A 19,717-nucleotide genomic window follows, 5' to 3' on the forward strand; every position below is an offset into this window, starting at 1 on the left:
ACACAGGGCTTTGAGATTGGAATCTAAATATTTCACTTAAAATAACCTTCCAGTTATATATACATACATATATATATATACCACATTCTGCTCCAGCAATCATCATACAGTTAATTGTGAAATGAAATTTGCAAATAGGCACCAGTGTATTTTTGCATCCAATGACCAATTTCATACTTCAAAACACATAAATCACTAAAAATGCTAACAGAATTATACTCCCAAAAGGGAATCTTTTCACACACCAAACTGAAATTAAGCATTCATCAAGTATCCATTAATAAAATAGTAAATAAGAATTTTAAAAAAGAAATCCAAAGTTCTGCTCAACCATCCACCTGGTCCATTTGGTGTTCTTACCCATCAGTGGTGGTTAGTCATCAGACCTATAAAACCGCAGCCTTCTTCCAGGGCAATCCAATCAACAGGAAAGCCCAGGGACTAGTATCTATAAAAACTGTTTTCTAAAAATCATTTTTTCAAGGACTAATCAACTAAAATGTGTTTTTACAAATGTTCCATCTGCAATTTCACACAAAATCCTGACCTTCAGCATGTACCAGGGAAATGAATTATGTACTTGGAAGGACAAACAAGCAGATGCTTCTTCCTCTGCAAACAGTGCCCCATTCTGACCCCCTTTCCCCTGGAGTCCAGTGTCCAAGAGATAGGGAAAGTATATGCTTCTGTATTACCATCCTTTTTCATAAAGTAAAGATAGGGATAACATTTTAGATTTAATTATAAATTATCACTGCGGCAATAATTCAACATTAAATCCTAAAAAATGAACTTTGCCATACTCTATTCTAATTCAGAGTCCTCTTGCCAGACTTGAAAAAAGTTTCAGCACAAACGTCAGTATTAATCTTTTTTTTCCTATGATTACCTTAAGCAGGAGATATCAGGATGGCCTAAGGGCATGACTCTAGGGCTCTTATTTCAGACTTTCCAGTAATAATCTTATTTTTTAAGGTTTTAAACCTTTTTTAAAAGGTTTTTAATTTTAAATTTTTTTAGGTACCATGCCTTGTAGGTATACCCTTAGTTATCCTCTTATTAAGTCTTGAAGTTTGACCTAGAAAACCAAAGAATAAAAAATGCATAAGGTCCAAATCAGAGTGGCCTCAAGCAGAATGTTTACAAATGTTGTTTCAAACACTAAATATTGCACACATCTTGGTTGAGAGATAAAAATCACTACTCTCCTTCTGAAAGAAAGAAAAATGCTCAGAACTCTGTGCTAAATTTTAAGCAAGGACTTTGCAAACAGAGAAAATAAAGCTCAATGTCAGTTAACAAACAAATGTTCTATTTCAAAAGATATAAAACAAGAAATCTAGAAATGGACAGAGTCCAGGAAATGAACCTAGATCATTTTTTATAAAGTCCTTCCAAGCTGTGTTGATTTATTTCAGCTTGACTAGAAGCCAAACTAATTAGTTTGTGTTTTATGAAAAAGAGACAATGCTATCATTCCAAGTGTTAACTCTGAAGATGTGAAACCAGAGAAATTACTGCCATGGATCTTGGTGCAGTAATTTTCTTTCAAAGCCACAAAATCTCTTACTGAAATTGTTCAAGGCTCACTGTTATTTGTGGAAGGCTAGCTTTTCATATCACCTAGATTCGCTCTTTTACATTCCAAACTGTCCATATTTCTAGAGGTGATACAAGATTACTTACAAGTTACAAAGTCCCCTAAAAACATTTACTTACTTGAGTTATGCAAATTTCAAAAGGTAGTTAATATTAAGTTTCAAAATTTCAAAAGTTAAAAATCACAAGGAAAATGCTCCAATGTACAAAACAAAAGTGATAAAAATCATTTTCAAATAGCTGTTAAGAGCAAAAAAAGGGGGAAGATTAATTCCTTTAAGTCTTAAAAAGAATAGGACAATACCTTCTTTTAAGCAAACCAATTCTGTCAATCTATAAAGGCTCTCCAAGACAAAGCCTTAGGAAGCCTTAAGGCATCTTGACCCCCTGCTATCAGAGGCTGGAAAGAAGACCGCTAATTTGCCAAACTCCAAGACCAGGAACCAGAAGTCTGTTAGGGGTAGGGGGCTGAAAAATATCTGCTGAAGAGTATGAACTATATCAGAGCATGGAAGACTAAGTTAAATCCTAAATAAGATGCTACCCTGAAATAACTTTTGCAATGCTGAGATTTAGAAAGAAGGGACTAAATTTGAAAGTTATTTTTTAAAAGGATCCACATGACCCTAGCTTGCTAAATGAAATAAAGTCAAAACTACCTGATACACAAGAAACAAGAAAGGAAACTGGCCTACAAAACTGCAGGCAAAGATTGAAAACCTTTTTTAAAACTCAGTTTCAGAGGTGCCTGGGTGGCTCAGTCGTTAAGTGACTGCCTTCAACTCAGATCATGATCCCAGAGTCCTGGGATCGAGCCCCGCATCGAGCCCCGCATCGAGCCCCGCATCGAGCCCCGCATCGAGCCCCGCATCGAGCCCCGCATGGGGCTCCCGGCTCAGCAGGAAGCCTGCTTCTCCCTCTCCCACTCCCCCTGCTTGTGTTCCCTCTCTCGCTGTGTCTCTCTCCGTGAAATAAACAAATAAAATCTTTTAAAAATAAATAAGTAAATAAAACTCAGTTTCAGGGGCACCTGGGTGGCTCAGTCGGTTAAGCGTCTGCCTTTGACTCAGGTCATGATCCCAGGGTCCTGGGATTGAGTCCTGCATAGTGCTCCCTGCTCAAAGGGGAGCCTGCTTCTCCCTCTCCCTCTGCTTGCCTCTCCCCCTGCTTGTGTGCGCACGTGTTTTCTCTGTCAAATAAATAAATAAAATCTTTAGAAATAAATAAATGAAACTCAGTTTCACTGTTTTTTCAAGCATGTTAATTCTTAAATAATGCTTATATTATATTTACAAGAATGAGTGTCTATAGACACTTCACACTTCTACTAGACAAGTATGATACTTCTGAACTATTACTGTTTACTAAAATATAAGCCTCTGAAGAATGCCTAGAATTGCTGTTACTCAGGATAACAAACCCTCATTGTCTTGCACTTGGAAGATGTTGATGAGTAATGATAATGATAGGATTATAAGTACACCATCCTCCCTGGGAACAAATTCACTACATCCAATTTTCTACAAAAAACAAATGAGGATCATCACAAAAAAGATTCACAATGGATCTCTTTGGACTCCCAGTTCTCCTGGATAACTTGAAATATTATTCAAAGTGCACCAAATTACCTTACATACACTTAGGGAAAACAAACCGAGAAAACAACATGCGAGTATATTTAATATCTGTCCAGCCACTAGAGTTCTTAACATATGTCCAACATATAGGGCTGGTCCTCAAGGTCATTCTTATTGCAATCAGTTGAAATTAAACCCAATTTTCCACTGTAAACTCAGAAAGCAATTTGGTGATTTTGCTAGGTAAAGCCACAACATTTTCCATTTCTGAAATGTATGTTTGACACCTTAAAAACTGGTTTAAGTGCCTGACAGACATCAATGGTGAGTTATACTCCCCCTATTGGCTAATATTCAAAATAACAATGGATTCCCCAGGGGTTGCCTTTGAAGTGTTGGGGTTCAAAAGTTAAGTTGGTGATTTTTATATTTAAAAACATGAGCTGGATCAACAGTTGTTAAGCAAAGCTGCCATATAATGGTCCGGTTCCATCAAAACAGGAAAAATTAAAGTTGACAAATGACAAAGACAAACTGAAGGGCTGAAAATATGCTGAAGCCTTGAAACACTAAACAATGCAGAATTAAAGCCAAAAGCAGAGAACACCATGAAACAGAGCAACATCCTTTAACTGACACAATGGCATGAAATCAATTTCATTTTAATAGCCCTTAAGGGGGTAAGAATTATTTCCCTGCCTCCTGTGCCAACCCTAAGCTGTTTCCTAAGGAAGCCAAGTAACTCTGACGATGTGTAGAGAATAAAAGAAATTAAGAATAAAGATTCATATTAATACCAATCAGGGTTCTGTTTTTAATTACTTGGATCCAGTTTCAGAGCTGTAATGCAGCACCCCAATAAGTATATCACCTAAATTAATTACAGATACCTTATTCCTGTTTCAAGGGATATGTCCAACTAAAATGGGAAGCTGAACAACAGGAGAAGACCCTGGGCTCACTGCACACAAATCTGACTGCACCTCCTGCACTAGGTGACTAAGCTAGGTCTGGAGTCAGAACAGAAAGTTATGTTGCTAGAGCAAGTAACTAACCTCTACAGTCTCATCTGTGAAATGGGACTAATAGTGTTTTAACCACAGAGTGGGTGTGAGGCTTAAGTGGTCTGCAAGGCATATAGGAGAGTGACACACAGTTTGCGCTCAGTAAACGTTAGCCATTATTACTCAAGAAAAATAGATGATTTCATAGTGAAATAACCGTTCGCAGCTTTAAAGTACCATTTCAGGAAAATTAAAAGGTCTTGACATGTGCTTCGTTACTTACAGAGACTTCTTTCCACCCAAACCGCTCACTTTTCTTCTGAGGGAGATGTTCAGAAAACGCATGGTTCCCCATCTCAGGCTGTCACTCTACCATCCTTTACCCTCTTTGCTCTTTTCCCATCACCTCTGAGCTCAGGATAAGCTGCTCTAACACTCGTGTAGCGCTTGCTCGTTGCCAGGCATTGTTCTAGTTACTTCACATATATTAAATAATTCAGTCCTCACAGTGACTTTTTGAGACCCATTATCATTCCCATTTCACAGCTAAGGAAATGAGCGATTTTCTTCTCTCAGCTCTTTTAGTACACACTAAATCCATTAAGTTCCACGGTGCCAAGGTAACTCACGCTTGACAACGCCGGCTCCCTATCCTACGTGATTCTGGAAAGTGGGCAAATGCCCTAATAATAACAAGTCTGCAAGCAGATTCTTCTAGCAACAGCCCAAGATTTCCAGTTTGTTCTAATCAAATGAACATGCTAGGAGAAGCCTTCAAACTGACCTGGGTAATGGGCTACTCTGTTAACAGGGGGAGCGCTCTCTGCGGGGCTCCGGGCGGCAGCGATTCGCGCCGCCCAGCACAACACCGGGAGGCCGCCAGCTGCGGGGAGCGCAGCTCCCGTCGATGCGCGAGTCCCAGGGCGCAGCCTCCGCAACGGCAAATGAGTGCAAACCCACAACAAACATTTCCCACCGACGCTGTCACGCGCCCAGATGGAAGTAGCCCGCGCGCCCCACGGGGGTCGGAAGAAACCGGGGAAAGGAAAGCGAGGACAGGCGTGGAGGAGGAGGTGTCTTCCCCAGGACAGCGCATCGCCCCGAGCGCTGCCCACCCGACCCAGGACGGCCGCTCCCCACGCACCGCGGGCCAAGGGTCCCGGCTCCTCCGAGCGTAAACACTGCTGGACCAACACCGCCCTCCCAAGCCCGGGGGTCCGGGCGGCCGGTGCGATTCCGGCCGCGAGCAGGCACGGAGCCTCGCGCAGCGCCCACAGGCACCGCGCAGCCTGCAGAGCCCGCGGCCGGAACGGGCGCAGGGCTAGTGGCGCGGCCAGGGGCGTCCCGGCGCGGACCGTAGCGCCGCGGGGCCGGACCCGCACGTACCTCGGCGGCGGTGTGTCAAGCGGAGATCCACCCGCCGCAAGTTAAGAGGAAAGCAGAGGCAAGTTTCCCCGCCCAGCGCTCGGCGGCCGCGAGCTCCGGCAGCTGCTGCGCCGTGGCACAACTACGCCATCCGGACCCGCCGGGGCTTTCACCTCCTGCAGGGAGCTCCAGGAATCGCCCAGGGAAAGTGGCCGGGCACGAGAGCCGCCGATTTCCCTCCCTCACTCACTGGGAAGAGGAAAGCGCCGCTCGGCGTCCCCGAAACCCTCGATTACCCCCATCGGGCCGACGCAGCGCACTCGCTCTCCCTCACACACACACGCGGGCGGGGACGGGCAGGGCGCCACAGCAATCAGCGCGCGGGGGGAAGGGCGCTCCTCCGCCGCCGCCCCACCGAGGGCTCCGCGCGGCGGAGAAACTCCTCCTCCCGCCGCCCGCCTCCTCTCTCCTCCCCCTTTTCCTCCCCGGCTGATGGATGAGTCCCGAGCGCTGCTGGAGCCAGGGTTTCCCTTCGGGCTGAGGAGGAAGGGAGAGAAGGAGCACCGGCAACTGCGGGGCTGCTGCGCGCCCGAGGTGGGGCGGCGAGTGGGTGTCTCAGTCCTGGGGGCGGTGGGGACGCCGTCGCCAGCTGCAGGGGTGCGCTCCCTCAAACTGCGTCCTTCAAACTTTCCAGGTCTCTGGAGGCGTTGGGTTTTTATTTGGTTTACCTCGGTCTTGATAATAAAAATTCTAAATCCTCCAGTAAACTGATCACACCCTCTTGTCCACTCCTTAGCAAAGCCCCCCCACACCCACACACCTGTACACATTCATTCTCTCCCCGTTCGTCTTTCCCACCCCCAATGCTGCTGGTTATCTCAGGATGCGCTCTGATGGTGGGCGCCAGTGGGGTCTTGCCTCCTCCTCTCACAGCGGAGAACGCCTTACCCAGCCCTTCTCCCTGCTCGCTAAATAAATTAATACAAATAAAGGAGCTAGGTCAGCTTTACCGGCGTTACCCTGACTTCGGCGCGGTGGAAACGAAGGTGAACTTCTGCGTACCTACCTGTGCCTGTGAACTGTCCATTGGACGAGTGACGAATGCAGTAAGCAGAACCCCACTTTGGTACTCTTGCTTACACCTCGGTTTTGAATTAAACGACATGCTTAAGTCACAGGACACTGTTTTACCGACGGGCTGATGAAATGATGGTGTGCTGAGAGATTTCTGAGACTGGACTTCCAGTTGGACAAACAACTTAAACTCTCCAAGACTCTTTTCTCCTCTGTAGAAGGAGGAACTTGGCCTAGGAGACCTCTCCCAGCTTTAAAGTCCTCTGGTCCTAGGCCTTTAATACACTGGAATGGAATAGAGAGGTTTCTTATACTATTGCTTATATTATTCGTTGAAAAGTTCCTCCATTTCCCCCACTTTGAGAGAAGAAGTTTTTCTTACCCTTTTGCTCTTGTACCTCTACAGAGGGAATCCAGGAGATACTTTCATAAAGGTCAAATCATCTTTGATTACCTGGCTTATTTTAAAAACCTCCTCAATGAACCATTCCTTTCTTACCAATATTTACTGAGCACCTACTACTTGAGAGGGTTGAACTAGGCCTTGGAGATATACATAGCCCTAATATCCTGAAGGCAAAAGCAGTCTAGGTGAAGTTAACCTCAGCTTTGATATAGTCTCTCTAGATTTAAGGCCTTAGATTTCTCATAGACTCAAATTACATAGTATTCATGCCTCACACTGTCAAATTTTAGTTTCAAGTGCAGACATGAGCACTTGAATTGGGTGTGAATATCTAATCTTACATTTAAACGTATCAATCATGTTAGGTTTTCTAATTTCTTTTTTTCTAAGTTTTTTTTTTTTTAAGTAAACTCTACCCTAACTCTACACAACTTTGAGATCGCATGCTCTACTGACTGAGCCAGCCAAGCATCCCAAGGCTTTCTAATTTCTAAATAAAATGGCAGGGTAGAAGAAGAGAGAGAGAAAAACAAGTCCTAAGTAACTTAATTCTTAGGAATGTCTTGCCTTTAAAGAGTGAAATGACTGTTCACAATGGAGCCAGATTCTCAATAATGTAACTATCAACATCTATTGAACAATTACTCTGTGCCAAGCAGAGTCCAAAACATTCTATACATGTGAATATATTTATTCCTCACAGCCCTATAAGGCTATATACAAACTGAGGCCCATGTACAAATCTACATATATGCTAAGGCCTTATAACTTGTCACAATAGCATAAGAAATAAGTGGGAAGTCCAGGATTCAAACCCACAGCCATCTAGTTCTGAGCCCAAGTCTTCAACCACCAGAGCATATTGCTCCCAAAAGCTTTACATATTGGCAAAATGAAAGGTTTGAGGGATTTGGGGCTGGTTGGGTTCTGGTATGTGTGTGTGTGTGTGTGTGTGTGTTTTGTTTTTTGGGTTTGTTTGGTTTTGTTTTATTTTTGGGGGCAAAAGATCTTTAAAATTCAGGGTTATTTAATTAGTTCAGCAGTTTAAATAGATGTTATGGAAAAACACAAGAAATTATATAGGTAGTTACAAAACTGACAATATCTAGAGGTGTTTTCTCTTTAAATCTTTACAGTAATAATGTGATATTATTTTCATAAATCCAGAAACCAGAAACATTGAGCAAAGCTTTAAAATAAACTTACATTTTTGGTTGCCCAGCAAAGTTCTTAAAAAAAAGATTCCCCTACCTTTTATTAAGGGCACTATTAACTGATTTGGGGGGGGAATGAATCCCCTCCTTGGTTACAAATCAGGACTGCATCCAAGTTATAGTATTTGTCACCATAATATACAAGATTCCTTTGGTCCAAGGTGGTGTCTTGCTCATTTGTTCTGAAATTTTTCAGAAAGAATTATAAGCAGAGCGCTGAAGTAAAGAGGTGCACTTTATCGCACTTGGATAAAAATGTGTGACAGCCAGAGTCTCAGTAATTTACTTAGCTGGGTTTCTCACAAGGAACCTCCCCTCCTACAGGTGCAGAACCGTTCATTCTATGGGGACTCATATTTAGTGACCTATCTCCAGATACTGTTGATTATTAGGAGACAACTGAACAAATTCATACTAACCTGTTTATGTTCCTTATAGAAGCAAACACCTCAAATTTCTGAAAAACTGTATCATTAGAAAATCATTTGGTTTTTCTTTTTTAACAGGTCCTCATATAGTACTTAGCACATGCTTTGCACTTGACAAATTCTAACTTACTAAATCCTTATAATAGCTCTAGTATCCTCATTTCACAGATTAGAAAACATCTACAGAGAGCTCGAGTAACTTGTCCAAAGTCACATGACTAGCAAGTGGCAGAGCCAGGTCTCCTGGCCCCAGAGTCTGCTCTGAATGTCCACTTTGGGCTGCGACAGGTCAAGGACAGCCTCCTTCCATGCATAGAGAGAGTCTTATTTCTTTCGGCTCAATTCTCTAAAAGTTTCAAAAGATAAAAGCAAAAGTTTGTGTAGGAGAAATATTATCCACTACCACCACATAAAAATAGATTACTTTCACCCAGTAAAGGGGAGAAGGGACCCTAACTTTAAAGGTTGTCTGAAACAGCCAACATCTTGGAGGCAATTGCATAACTATTCTTAAGAATGTGTGACAGAACATGAACCAAATGTTCCATAGTGTTGTGACAGGTTACTGGTCTACAAACTACAATATGTGCTCCTATTTTCTCCTTGGTTGACCCTATTACTACAGACAGATTTACTACTTTATTTCTAAAAATCGCCTATAAAGATTCCAATTCATACCTGTAGGTAGGTGTTTTCTATGGCAACATAATCTAAAGCCACATTTTCTATATCTACACCCAAGATTAGAATTTGGTTTTCGCTGATGAAATTTGTGGCTGGCCAATTTCAAATTAATGAGGAAAACGTACTGTCAGATGAACCTGCATGCAGAGCTGAGCCCAAAAGAGACAACTGATTCAGGCCTGGGGTGGGGGAGGGGAATGCCTCAGAGAATTTAGAAATAAAAATCCAAAGCAAATTCCCTTAGAGTAACCACAGAGTTCCTGCAAACTTGTCATTTCCTGTGCCGGTGCAGGAACCTCCAATGGAGGCTTCCACAATGCACCTTCAATTTCCCCCTCGGTAGGGCTTCTGACAAAGCAGGAAACCTCACACCATTTCAAAGTAACAGCAAAACCCCCTGAGATCCCTGTGGTCTTAGCTCCGTAGGGGATGTGGCAGACTACCTGCTCCCCCTGTCTCAGGGAGCAGGGATTTCAGAGGGAAGACTTCACCCTGGCCCCCACCTCCATAGCTGCCCTGCAGAGAACTTTTGTTTTGGCCTGGAGAAGGAAAAAAAAAAAATTACAAACCAGGACATGTTATTTTATGTGGGAAACCAAAAAAAGACAAGGAGCAACCAGGACATATATTAATATCTGTGAATATTACAAATTTCATCACCTTCATTTTAACAAATACAGGAAACTCTACTAAAAATACCCAAATTTTTTTAAATACCTAAATTTTAAAATTATTATTGCTACTGTTATTGACCTTCTGTTATTACTGTTGTTATTATTGAGCACTTACTCTGTGGAAGGCCTTGTTTTAAGTTTGGCCTTATAAAATTCATTTCCAAACATATTTTGAAAATGGATATTTCCATGTATTCATTACAAAATTACTTGTTATACATTTCTTTAGGTCACTCACTATTCTTTTAATATGTAATCTAAGCAGGAGAGTTTCTCAACTGGGTTCTGCAGACACATTCTTTTGATTTCAGTAATGAGTTCAATAAGAAGTTTGTTTTTATTTTGTATTTTTGTTTTAATGATAATGACTTCAGTTTTCTTCAGTCAGTGTTTTTCAAAGTGGGAAACTTATTCCCAGAGGTCCCTGCGAATTTTTTCTTTAAAGAGAGTCTTTACATTGTTAACATTTGAGAAATGTGTTATAAAATATTTAATTAAAATTTCCTTTAAAGTTTCCCCAGCTTACTCTTACAATTTATGCTGCTTTCTGGAAGACATTAGTTTCTTTCATGTTCCAAAATCCAACCAATATTCACTGAAATTTGCTAAGCCATATTAAGTGGTAAAAGATGCATATAAAGGTGACAGGAAATATAATAAAAAGATAACGAAGGAACAAAAAAAATATTACATGTTAACTACCAAATGTGACTGTAAGTGCTAGGAAAGTTGAGATGATCAGAGCAAGGTAAGAAGTGAGCTGAGGATTCAGTGGATGCAGACAATTTGAAAGACCATTCTGAACAATGACAAAGGAATGCAAAGCCTATAAAACAGGAGTGCCTGAGAGACTGGTCCTAAGAAAGACGCTAGAATAAGAATGGATTATTCACTTTCCTGTAAGAGACTATAAGGGCCTCACGGTCCTGTTTCCATCAGTCCTCATGAGAAATCCAAGGCTTCTTGGCTGCCGGGGTGGCTCAGTTTGTCGAGCAACCATCTCTTGGTTTTGGCTCAGGTCATGATCTTGGGGTCCTGGGACCAGGCCCCACGTCAGGGCTCATGTCAGCCCCATGATGGCTCTGCCCTCAGCAGGGAGTCTGCTGGAGACTCTCCCTCCTTTCAACCTCTATTACTCCCCACCCAACTCATACTCTCTCTCTCTAAAATAAATAAATAAATCTTTGAAAAGAAAGAAGGAAAGAAATCCAAGTCTTCTAAGCCATTGCTTATCACCTGGATTCTTAGCATCATATGGCTCTCAACCCCTCCTAACTTAATTCAATCTTTCTCCCTTTTTCAACCTCCAGTTTGCCGTCTGAGATTTATGACAAATTAACAGTAAAATCCCTTGTATATTCTGCCTCTGGAAAACTCTGGGCCCTCAGTTCTTTGACTTTCTCCTTTCCAGTGACCAGCTTTTCCACCCTACTGCACTTGCCTAGTACCATGATAATGTCCGGGTCTTTTCATTAGAAATAACTGCTCCACCTCCCGAATCTCAGTTTCTTTCTTTCTTTTTAAAGTTTTATGTATTTATCTGAGAGAGAGAGAGAGAGAGCATAAATAGGGGGAGCGGTGGGGGGGGTGAGAAGCAGGCTCCCCCGCTGAGCTGAGAGCCCGATGATGTGGGGCTCAATCCTAGGACCCTGAGATCATGACCCCAGTAGAAGGCAAATGCTTAACCAACTGAGCCACCCAGGCACCCCCCCAAATCTCAGTATCAAGCATTCCTCTCTGACCCCTAGTCTTTACTGTTCCAACTCATGCCCTCTAGTATCTTGGCTCCAACAATTCTAATGATCCCCACCAGGATCTGTAACCCATTATCCCTACCACTTTTTCACCGTCCACAACCATGAGTGATCTCACTTTAAATTTAAGACCACAGGTCTCAATGGGTTCTTAACGCTGCTCAGCAATCCGACTCTGTTTTCCTTATGAGCTCACTCTCTTATTCTCCAAGAGGTTATTTTATTTCTCCTCCTCTTTCCTCAAATCTTCATACCTTCCACCCTCTAGTTGAACTCAATTGATGACTTTGCTTCATATTTTACTAAGAATATTGAAGAATATAGAAGCCTTCAGAAGAAAATATCCTCACCTTCCAACCACCACATCTGCCAATTTATCTGTGTCTATTTGTCTCTGTTCTGCTTTCTTTCTTTTTACTCTGCATGAATTGCTCCTGCTCCATCTGCACACTAGAATGATTCCATTCCTTCAACTACTGAAGGACTTTCATCCTGTAGTAATTCCTTTCACCTGTGTCCTCAGATTTCTCTCTCATATCATTCCCATCAACTTACAACTTTCAAACATAATGTTTCTGATTTTAGAAAATCTTACTCAACCCCACATATGCATCTCACCCCCATTTCTCTACTCCTCTTAGAGTAAAACTCCTCAAAAGGGGGTATCTATATTTGTTGCCCATGCTTCTTTACCCACCATTTCCTCCTCAACTAGCTCCAATCAGAACCGACTCTTGTCAAGGTCACCCTGTGGCCAGACCAGTGACAAATCCTCACTTTTCATCTTACTTAATTACTCAATAGCTTATGACTCAGGAGCTCACTCTCGCTTTCTTGAGACATTTTATTTGGCTGCAGGGACATGGAGCATGAGTGGTTTCCCTCTTACTCCACTGGCTGGTCCTTTTATGCTGGCTCCTTGTCTTGCTCCCAGAACCTAAATGTTGGCTTGTCCGAGGGTAGGGTCTTTGATCTCCTTTTCTTCTGTTGAGACTCTCCAAATGATATCATCTAGAATCATCTCTTTAAGTATATCTACACATTGTTCATTTTCAAAATTTTATCTCTAGGGCGCCAGGGTGGCTCAGTTGGTTAAGTGACTGCCTTTGGTTCAGGTCATGACCCCTGGGGTCCTGGGATCGAGTTCCGTATCGGGTTCCCCCTGCTCTGTGGGGAGCCTGCTTCTCCCTCTCTCTCTGCCTGCCACTCCCCCTGCTTGTGCTCTCTCTGTGTCAAATAAATAAAATCTTTTTTAAAAAAAATTATCTCTAGCGTAGACTTCTCTCCTGAACTCCAAACTCATGTATTTAGTTGACATCTCAACATCTCCCCTCAATTTGCTCAGTAGAAAAGTCAAACATTTGCTCTTCCTTCAAATTATTACTTCCCACTATTTCTATTGTAGTTAAAATACCATAATCTCTAAACTATACCATTTTTTCACCTATTCAATTTTGATTGCTCTAGTCTCCCTGCTTCTAATTTTCCTTCCCACCCATTAAAAAACATACATGCACACACACATACTTACTCAGTGCTTTCTATGTACAGTTCACATTAGTGAATAATGCGGCCCCTCTTCAAAACAGGCTTCCTGTGTAAGATCACATTAGATTACAGGCATCATGAGGCAGGAACCATGGCTATCCTAATCAGCCCTGTTGTATTCCCTGCCCCTGGCATGTCTTTTTTTTTTTTAATAGTTATGAGTCTGAATATAGACTCTTTTTATAAATTAATTTATTTATTTGACAGAGAGAGAGCACAAGTAAGCAGAGTGTCAGGTAGAGGGAGAAGCAGGGTCTCCACTAGCAGGGAGCCCAATGTGGGGCTTAATCCCAGGACCTTGGGATCATGACCTGAGTTGAAGGCAGATGCTTAACTGACTGAGCCACCCAGGCACCCCCTGGCATGTCTTGCATCTAGCAGGAATCCAATAAATATTACCAAATTAATGAATGGCTTCATTCCAGAGACAGATACCCACTAAGAAGAGTGGCACAGACAGAGACTAAGAAAAGTGAAATTTTGCAACAACCATTGAGAGAGATGCACTCCTAGAGGCTCAACAAGAGACTGACCCAAGGACTTTGGATGTTATGCAGGCCAGGACTCAAGAGGCAGCAGAATACATTGAATCTGCAAGAACTGGCACAAATTTGTCCAGACAGGAAGAAAGCATTTGGTATAAACATCATGAATGAAGCTTGACCTGGAAGCCAGAGGTTCTAGCATGAGGAAGGGGCTTCCTGATCTCAGTCGGACCTGTTAACACAGAGCACATAAACCAAACCCCCAGACCAGAGCACATAAGCATACTGACTAAAGGTAGATGAAAGGAGAGAAAGATTCAACTGCCCTGAAAAGTGCAAATAATACATAATGCCTTAGCATATCAGTCTTAGAGATCTAGAGATAGAAATCTTAGAGACAGAGATAAAAATTACCATACTACTATCATCCTTCTTGGAAAATGCAGCCATCTTGAAATGCTAAACAGAGAAAAAACAGAACTTAAAGGGTCTTTGACTACTCCCCAAGTGTGACAGAAAGGAAGGAAGCATTCATCAACTTCAAGTCTCCTCCCTTCCCGCTCACCTTTTCCCTTGGAGAAAGGACAACATATTTCCTTCTTTGCCTCTGGTCCCCTACACTACACAGTCCCACTAGGACCCCCTTCGGCTCTCTCTATGGAATGCTGAAACAACTTCAACTCTGTTTTAAAAATCAAGCGAACTAATTGTTCAGGCCCTGTTTAAAACTCAAAAGCTTCAGAGGGTTTTGTGCATTCTGTAAGGCTTTTTGTTCCTCTTCTTTTCTTTTCTCTTTTTTCACCAAATTTTCTCTTGCTTTTCCTTAAATGTAATTTTACTAAATTTAAATGCATAAGCAAAGTATATACATTTGTAGAGTTCATGCACATTTGTAAAAACTAACATATAAGTTAGTAAATATTATAGATTTTTTTTCCTCATATGAATTATTTTCCAGTCTTTCATTGTGCCAAATATCTTCAAAACTTCACCGGGTACTCTTTCAACTTTTCTCAAGGCCCAAAATTTCTCAAAATATGAAGTTTGGAGGGAAGAAAACTTCCCTGGGAATGCTGAACTATAACTTTGCATTTGACCTGGGATAGTCTCAGATTTCATTCCATTGGATAGAGATCTCTTTCAACATTTTTTTCCAGAGAGCTAAGTGGTATGTATCTTAAAAAAAAAAAAGATAGACTGAGGCTCCCAAACTGGTTCTTCAGATATTTGACTTTTCTTAAATAACTCCGACTTCAACTCAGCTGGAATTTCAAGCGACACTTGAGTGTACTTGTATCCTTGCCCGGCTGCTTTTCTCTTTCCTGTATTTTTGAACTAACTGGTATTTCAGCTTATAAGATTATCTTTCAGAGGAGGATATAGTGGGGTTTTTTTCAATAGAATTCTGCAGCTCTATAGCTTTTATAGGTATTGTTCTGTCAAACTCTTGTAGCCCACTAAGGTATGGTATAGCATTTGGGTATTTATGTGGTAGACATGCAGCAGCAGCATATTTGGAAGGGAATATACAACTTGACTTGGGGAAGAGCTACATTAGTTGGAAAGGGTGATATGCCTGAAAAGCATATTTTGAAAGGCTTTGTTATCTTTAGGAAAACCTCATGTAGAAACACTAGAAAAGCATCATGTCCCAAGGGCTTTGATGTGGCACAGTTCTGGTTACAGTGTATTTTCCTTGTATATACTGGTCCATTAAGCTCAAACCAACCTCATAATTATGTGATTGTGACAAAATTAACTGAATGGACAATCCAAAAGTCCTGAAGGTCAACTGAGGGGCCCCCTATCCAATAATACTTTTACCCTTCCGTTATTTTTAGGTTGGCTTGGTGAGAATGTGCTGTGCAGAGGAGTACACATGTTTTGTTTCAAGACACATTTATTACTATTGTGTGGGCTGAAATGTGCACAAGTTACCAAACCTAGGCACAAAGTAGACGACTGATCTCAAAAAAAAAAAAAAGTTCTTATTTATAAGAAATTTTCAAAATACAAAGATTCTAACAAATACCCATGTATCAACAGCCAGAATTGATAATTGTTAACATTTTAATGAATTCTTCGTCTTTACATTTAAGAAATAAAACACTGCAGATAAAGTTAAAGTCTCCTAGATCTCCCCCTCAACTCCAGTCCAGACTGATTACCTGCCCAGTCTCTTCAGAGGAAACCACTTTCATGGATTTAGTGTGTATCCTTCCAGAGTGTTTTGCTATACTTTTACATATACATATATGTGTGTTTATATATAATATATATGCATATGTTTATAGAGAGAGCTATGCTTTATAATATGAATGTGTCTATTTTATAATGTTACATAAGTAGCATATAATGTAAACTTACTTTTTCATTCAAAGCTATGGTTTTTAAATCCTTCTGTGTTGTATTTGTGGACTGAGTTCATTTCTCTAAGCTGCTAGATAACATTCTACAGTATTTTTTTAAAGATGTATTTATTTATTTGAGAGAGAGAGAGTGCGGGGGTGGGGGAGGGAGGAGGGATGGGAAGGAGAGGGAGTCTCAAGCAGACTCCGTGTTGAGCGCAGAGCCCAACATGAGGTTCGATCTCACAACCCTGAGATCACGACGTGAGCCAAAACCTAGAGTTAGACCCTTAACCTGCTGCACCACCCAGGCACCCCAAGAGATTCTTATACCCATCTTTCTGTTCACGTGTGCAACAATTTCTCTAGTCTGTGATGTATAACTAGAAGTGGAATTGTTGGGTTGAAAAGTATAACAATTAAAATTTCATAGGTATTATCAACATAATAACACAGTTCTGTGTTATGTATTTTCCTTGTATATACTGGTCCATTAAGCTCAAACCAACCTCATAATTATGTGATTGCATAGGGATCCCTACTCCATAGGGATTTAGATTAAATTAGATTCCCTTTGTTGGAATAAACTACTTCTACTTGTTCACATTCTCACCAATAGTTGATACTGTCTGACTTTACAATTTTTTTAATCTAAAAAGTGATTTGCTTTGCCTTGACTCCTAGTAAAGTCAAACATGGTTTCATACATTAGCCATTCCATTTTCTTTCTCTGTGATACATGTTCAATTCCTAGACTGAGTAAATCTTAGAAGAAGTTTAAAAAACTAGTTTCCCAAAAATTTTTGGGAAATTTTGACATAAGTAGACAATGTTTAAACTGGTATATTAAAATATTTTTTCCTTTTTTTTAAGATTTTATTTATTTGTCAGAGAGAGAGCACACTGGTGGGGGGGGAGCGGCTGGCAGAGGGAGAGGGAGAAGCAGACTCTGCTGAGCAAGGAGCCCGATGTGGGACTTGATCCCAGAACCCTGGGATCATGACCTGGGCTGAAGGCAGATGCTTAACCGACTGAGCCACCCAGGTGTCCCTTAAAATATTAAAAAAAAGAAATCTCTTTTCATTTTTGTGCGTCATGTGGGATAACCTGTTTTAATTTCTCTTAATGCAAATAAAATATGCTTCTTGAAATGATAGCAAAACAAATACCTTAGGTGTTCAACCCAATGTTTGGCAAATAATAAGTGTTCAATAAATACCTGAGGAATGAACTTTATTTGTTCAGGAGTAAGGCAACAGGTAGTTTTAGAAGGAGAATTTCAGAAATAGTGCTCTGCTAAAGATAAAACTATATACTAAAAAAGTTAAAAATACAGAGTCAAGACTTCTCTCTCCTAATCACATTATCTCTTGTAATGACTTAGATTGATGGCTCCACTTTTTAGGTTCAAAATCAAATGCTTCTAATACTAATGTTTTAGGCAAAATGACTTTTTTAAAAATTGAAATATAGTTGACATTGCAAGGTTACATTAGTTTTAGGTGTACAACACAGTGATTTGACAGGTCTATATATTATGCTGTGCTCACCACAAGTGTAGCTCCCATCTGTCACCAGACAACACTATTACACTAACTGTATTTCCTAACCAAGGTGACTTTTATCAGGGACTCAACATGAAAAGTCTACACAGAACTCTTTCGTGTCTTCCCTCTGGATGTGTCCTGGCTTTGACTACAAATAAAACAAAGAACATTAATTGAGTGTAGTTGTAGCAACCCTGAGTTTTCAGCTGAAAAAGTAACACATAAGTATTCTTAAAATACCAAGAAACTGCTTTGACTCTCTTCTTGCTCAGTTGACTTGAATTTTGTGTGCAGATACTTGTTGTAAGTTTGTTTAATCACCTGGTGCTCATCACAACAAGTGCGTTCCTTAACCCTCATCACCCATTTCACCCATCCCTCCACCCACCTCCTCTCTGGTAACCATCACCTTGTTCTCTATAGTTGAGTCTCTTTCTTGGTTTGTCTCTCTCTCTCTTTCTTTTTCCCCTTTGTTTGTGTTTTGTTTCTTAAATTCCACATATGAGTGCAATCCTATGGTATTTGTCTTTTTCTGACTTATTTCACTTAGCATTATACACTCCAGCTCCATCAATGTTGTTCCAAATGGCAAGATTTCATTGTTTTATGGCTGAATAATATTCCATTGCATACAGTACATCTTCCTTATCCATTCACCTATTGATGGACACTTGGGCTGCTTCCATACCTTGGCTATTATAAATAATGCTGCTATAAACATAGGAGTGCATGTATCCCTTTAAATTTGTATTTTTTATTCTTTGGGAAAATACCCAGTAATGGAATTGCTGGATTGCAGGGTAGTTCTATTTTTAACTTTTTTCTTATAAAACAAAACAGTGAAGTATCCCATATAAGAAACTCCACACCTCAACCATTTTCACCTTGCAATATGTATTCTTGACTCGCTCTTTTATGTTGACACCCTTGCAAAATCAACAGGGTGGTCCTAATATTAAGGCTCTCGGTTTAGAAAATTGTTGGGGTTACAGGAAAGCTGAATCATCATATAGCTTTACAGTATCTCAAAATAATGAATACTAAAACTGCTTCTATATATTTCCCCAGTGGTACTCATAGTGAAAGAGATGGGCTTCACAGCAAACTCAGGAGAAATGAAAGAAAGTTACTCTTCTTAAGGAAAGCAGCTGAAAAAAATATCATGCCTTCTATGATAATAGGGCAGCATTCTCACACTGGTATGCCAAGGAGTGCTTCCTTGGCCAAATGGGATTAGGAAAAACATATTACTATATTAATGTGAATATTAATTAATGCATTAACATTAATGTCAACATAATAACATTAAATATTACACCTAATATTTAATGCTGGCAGAGTTACATTCATATTATTGTAATAAAGCCTCTCAGAAGTTCTAGAGTAAAAAAAAAAAAAATCCCATTTTTAACTTTTTTTTTAAGTAGGCTCCACGAGACTTGAACTCATGACCCTGAGATCAAGACCTGAGCTGAGATCAAGTCGGAGGCTTAACCGACCAAGCCACCAAGGCACCCCCATTTTTAACTATTTTTAACCCCACATTTTCCAAACTTTTTGACCTCAGAGTTCTTTTTAAAACGTAATATCCATAGAACTAATGTTTTACAGAACACTATTTGGAAAACTCTGATATAACAAACATAATTTATTATTTGATTTAAACAGTTATACATTTCATCAGTGTATTTCATCAACAAGTATTTCCTCTACTAGTGACTAATATCTACCAAAATGAGGTTCCAGAATGTCAGAGAAAGAGTTCTAGACCAAAATTCAGGCCCTTTCCTCCCCTGTCTGCCTTTCTGCCCAACAAATGGCCTTCTATTTAGTCCTTACCAAATGGTAAGAAACTCTGCCCTGAGACACTGCCCGCTCCCACCTTGTGTCAAACGTTAGGTTTGAAGACTACTATACCTCAGTCCCTGGTAAACTGAGTCAAATATCTGAGCTGCTTCTCCTGAGCTCCATGTAAAGATGAATTACCATCAGGCCTTATGAAAGTAAAGG

The 19,717-nt window shown here is 40.7% G+C and overlaps 1 protein-coding gene across 8 annotated transcripts in view; it reads right to left on the reverse strand.

Moving 5' to 3' along the window:
• Nucleotides 1–5,896, reverse strand: part of TGFBR3 (transforming growth factor beta receptor 3) — a 200,504-nt gene extending 194,608 nt beyond the window's left edge. For 3 of the 8 annotated variants that reach the window (XM_027589059.2, XM_027588972.2, XM_027588903.2), the window contains exon 1: nt 5,567–5,853. The gene's annotated coding sequence lies outside the window, so the exon portion shown is untranslated. Of the gene's footprint in view, nt 1–4,463; nt 4,585–4,964; nt 4,984–5,566 lie in introns of those variants that run through there. The other 5 variants (XM_027589143.2, XM_027588568.2, XM_027588651.2 and 2 more) reach the window with 4 other exon arrangements.
• Between the last annotated feature and the right edge of the window lie 13,821 nt (nt 5,897–19,717).

Source organism: Zalophus californianus, chromosome 4 (genome assembly GCF_009762305.2).
Source record: "Zalophus californianus isolate mZalCal1 chromosome 4, mZalCal1.pri.v2, whole genome shotgun sequence".
Classification (NCBI taxonomy): domain Eukaryota; kingdom Metazoa; phylum Chordata; class Mammalia; order Carnivora; family Otariidae; genus Zalophus; species Zalophus californianus.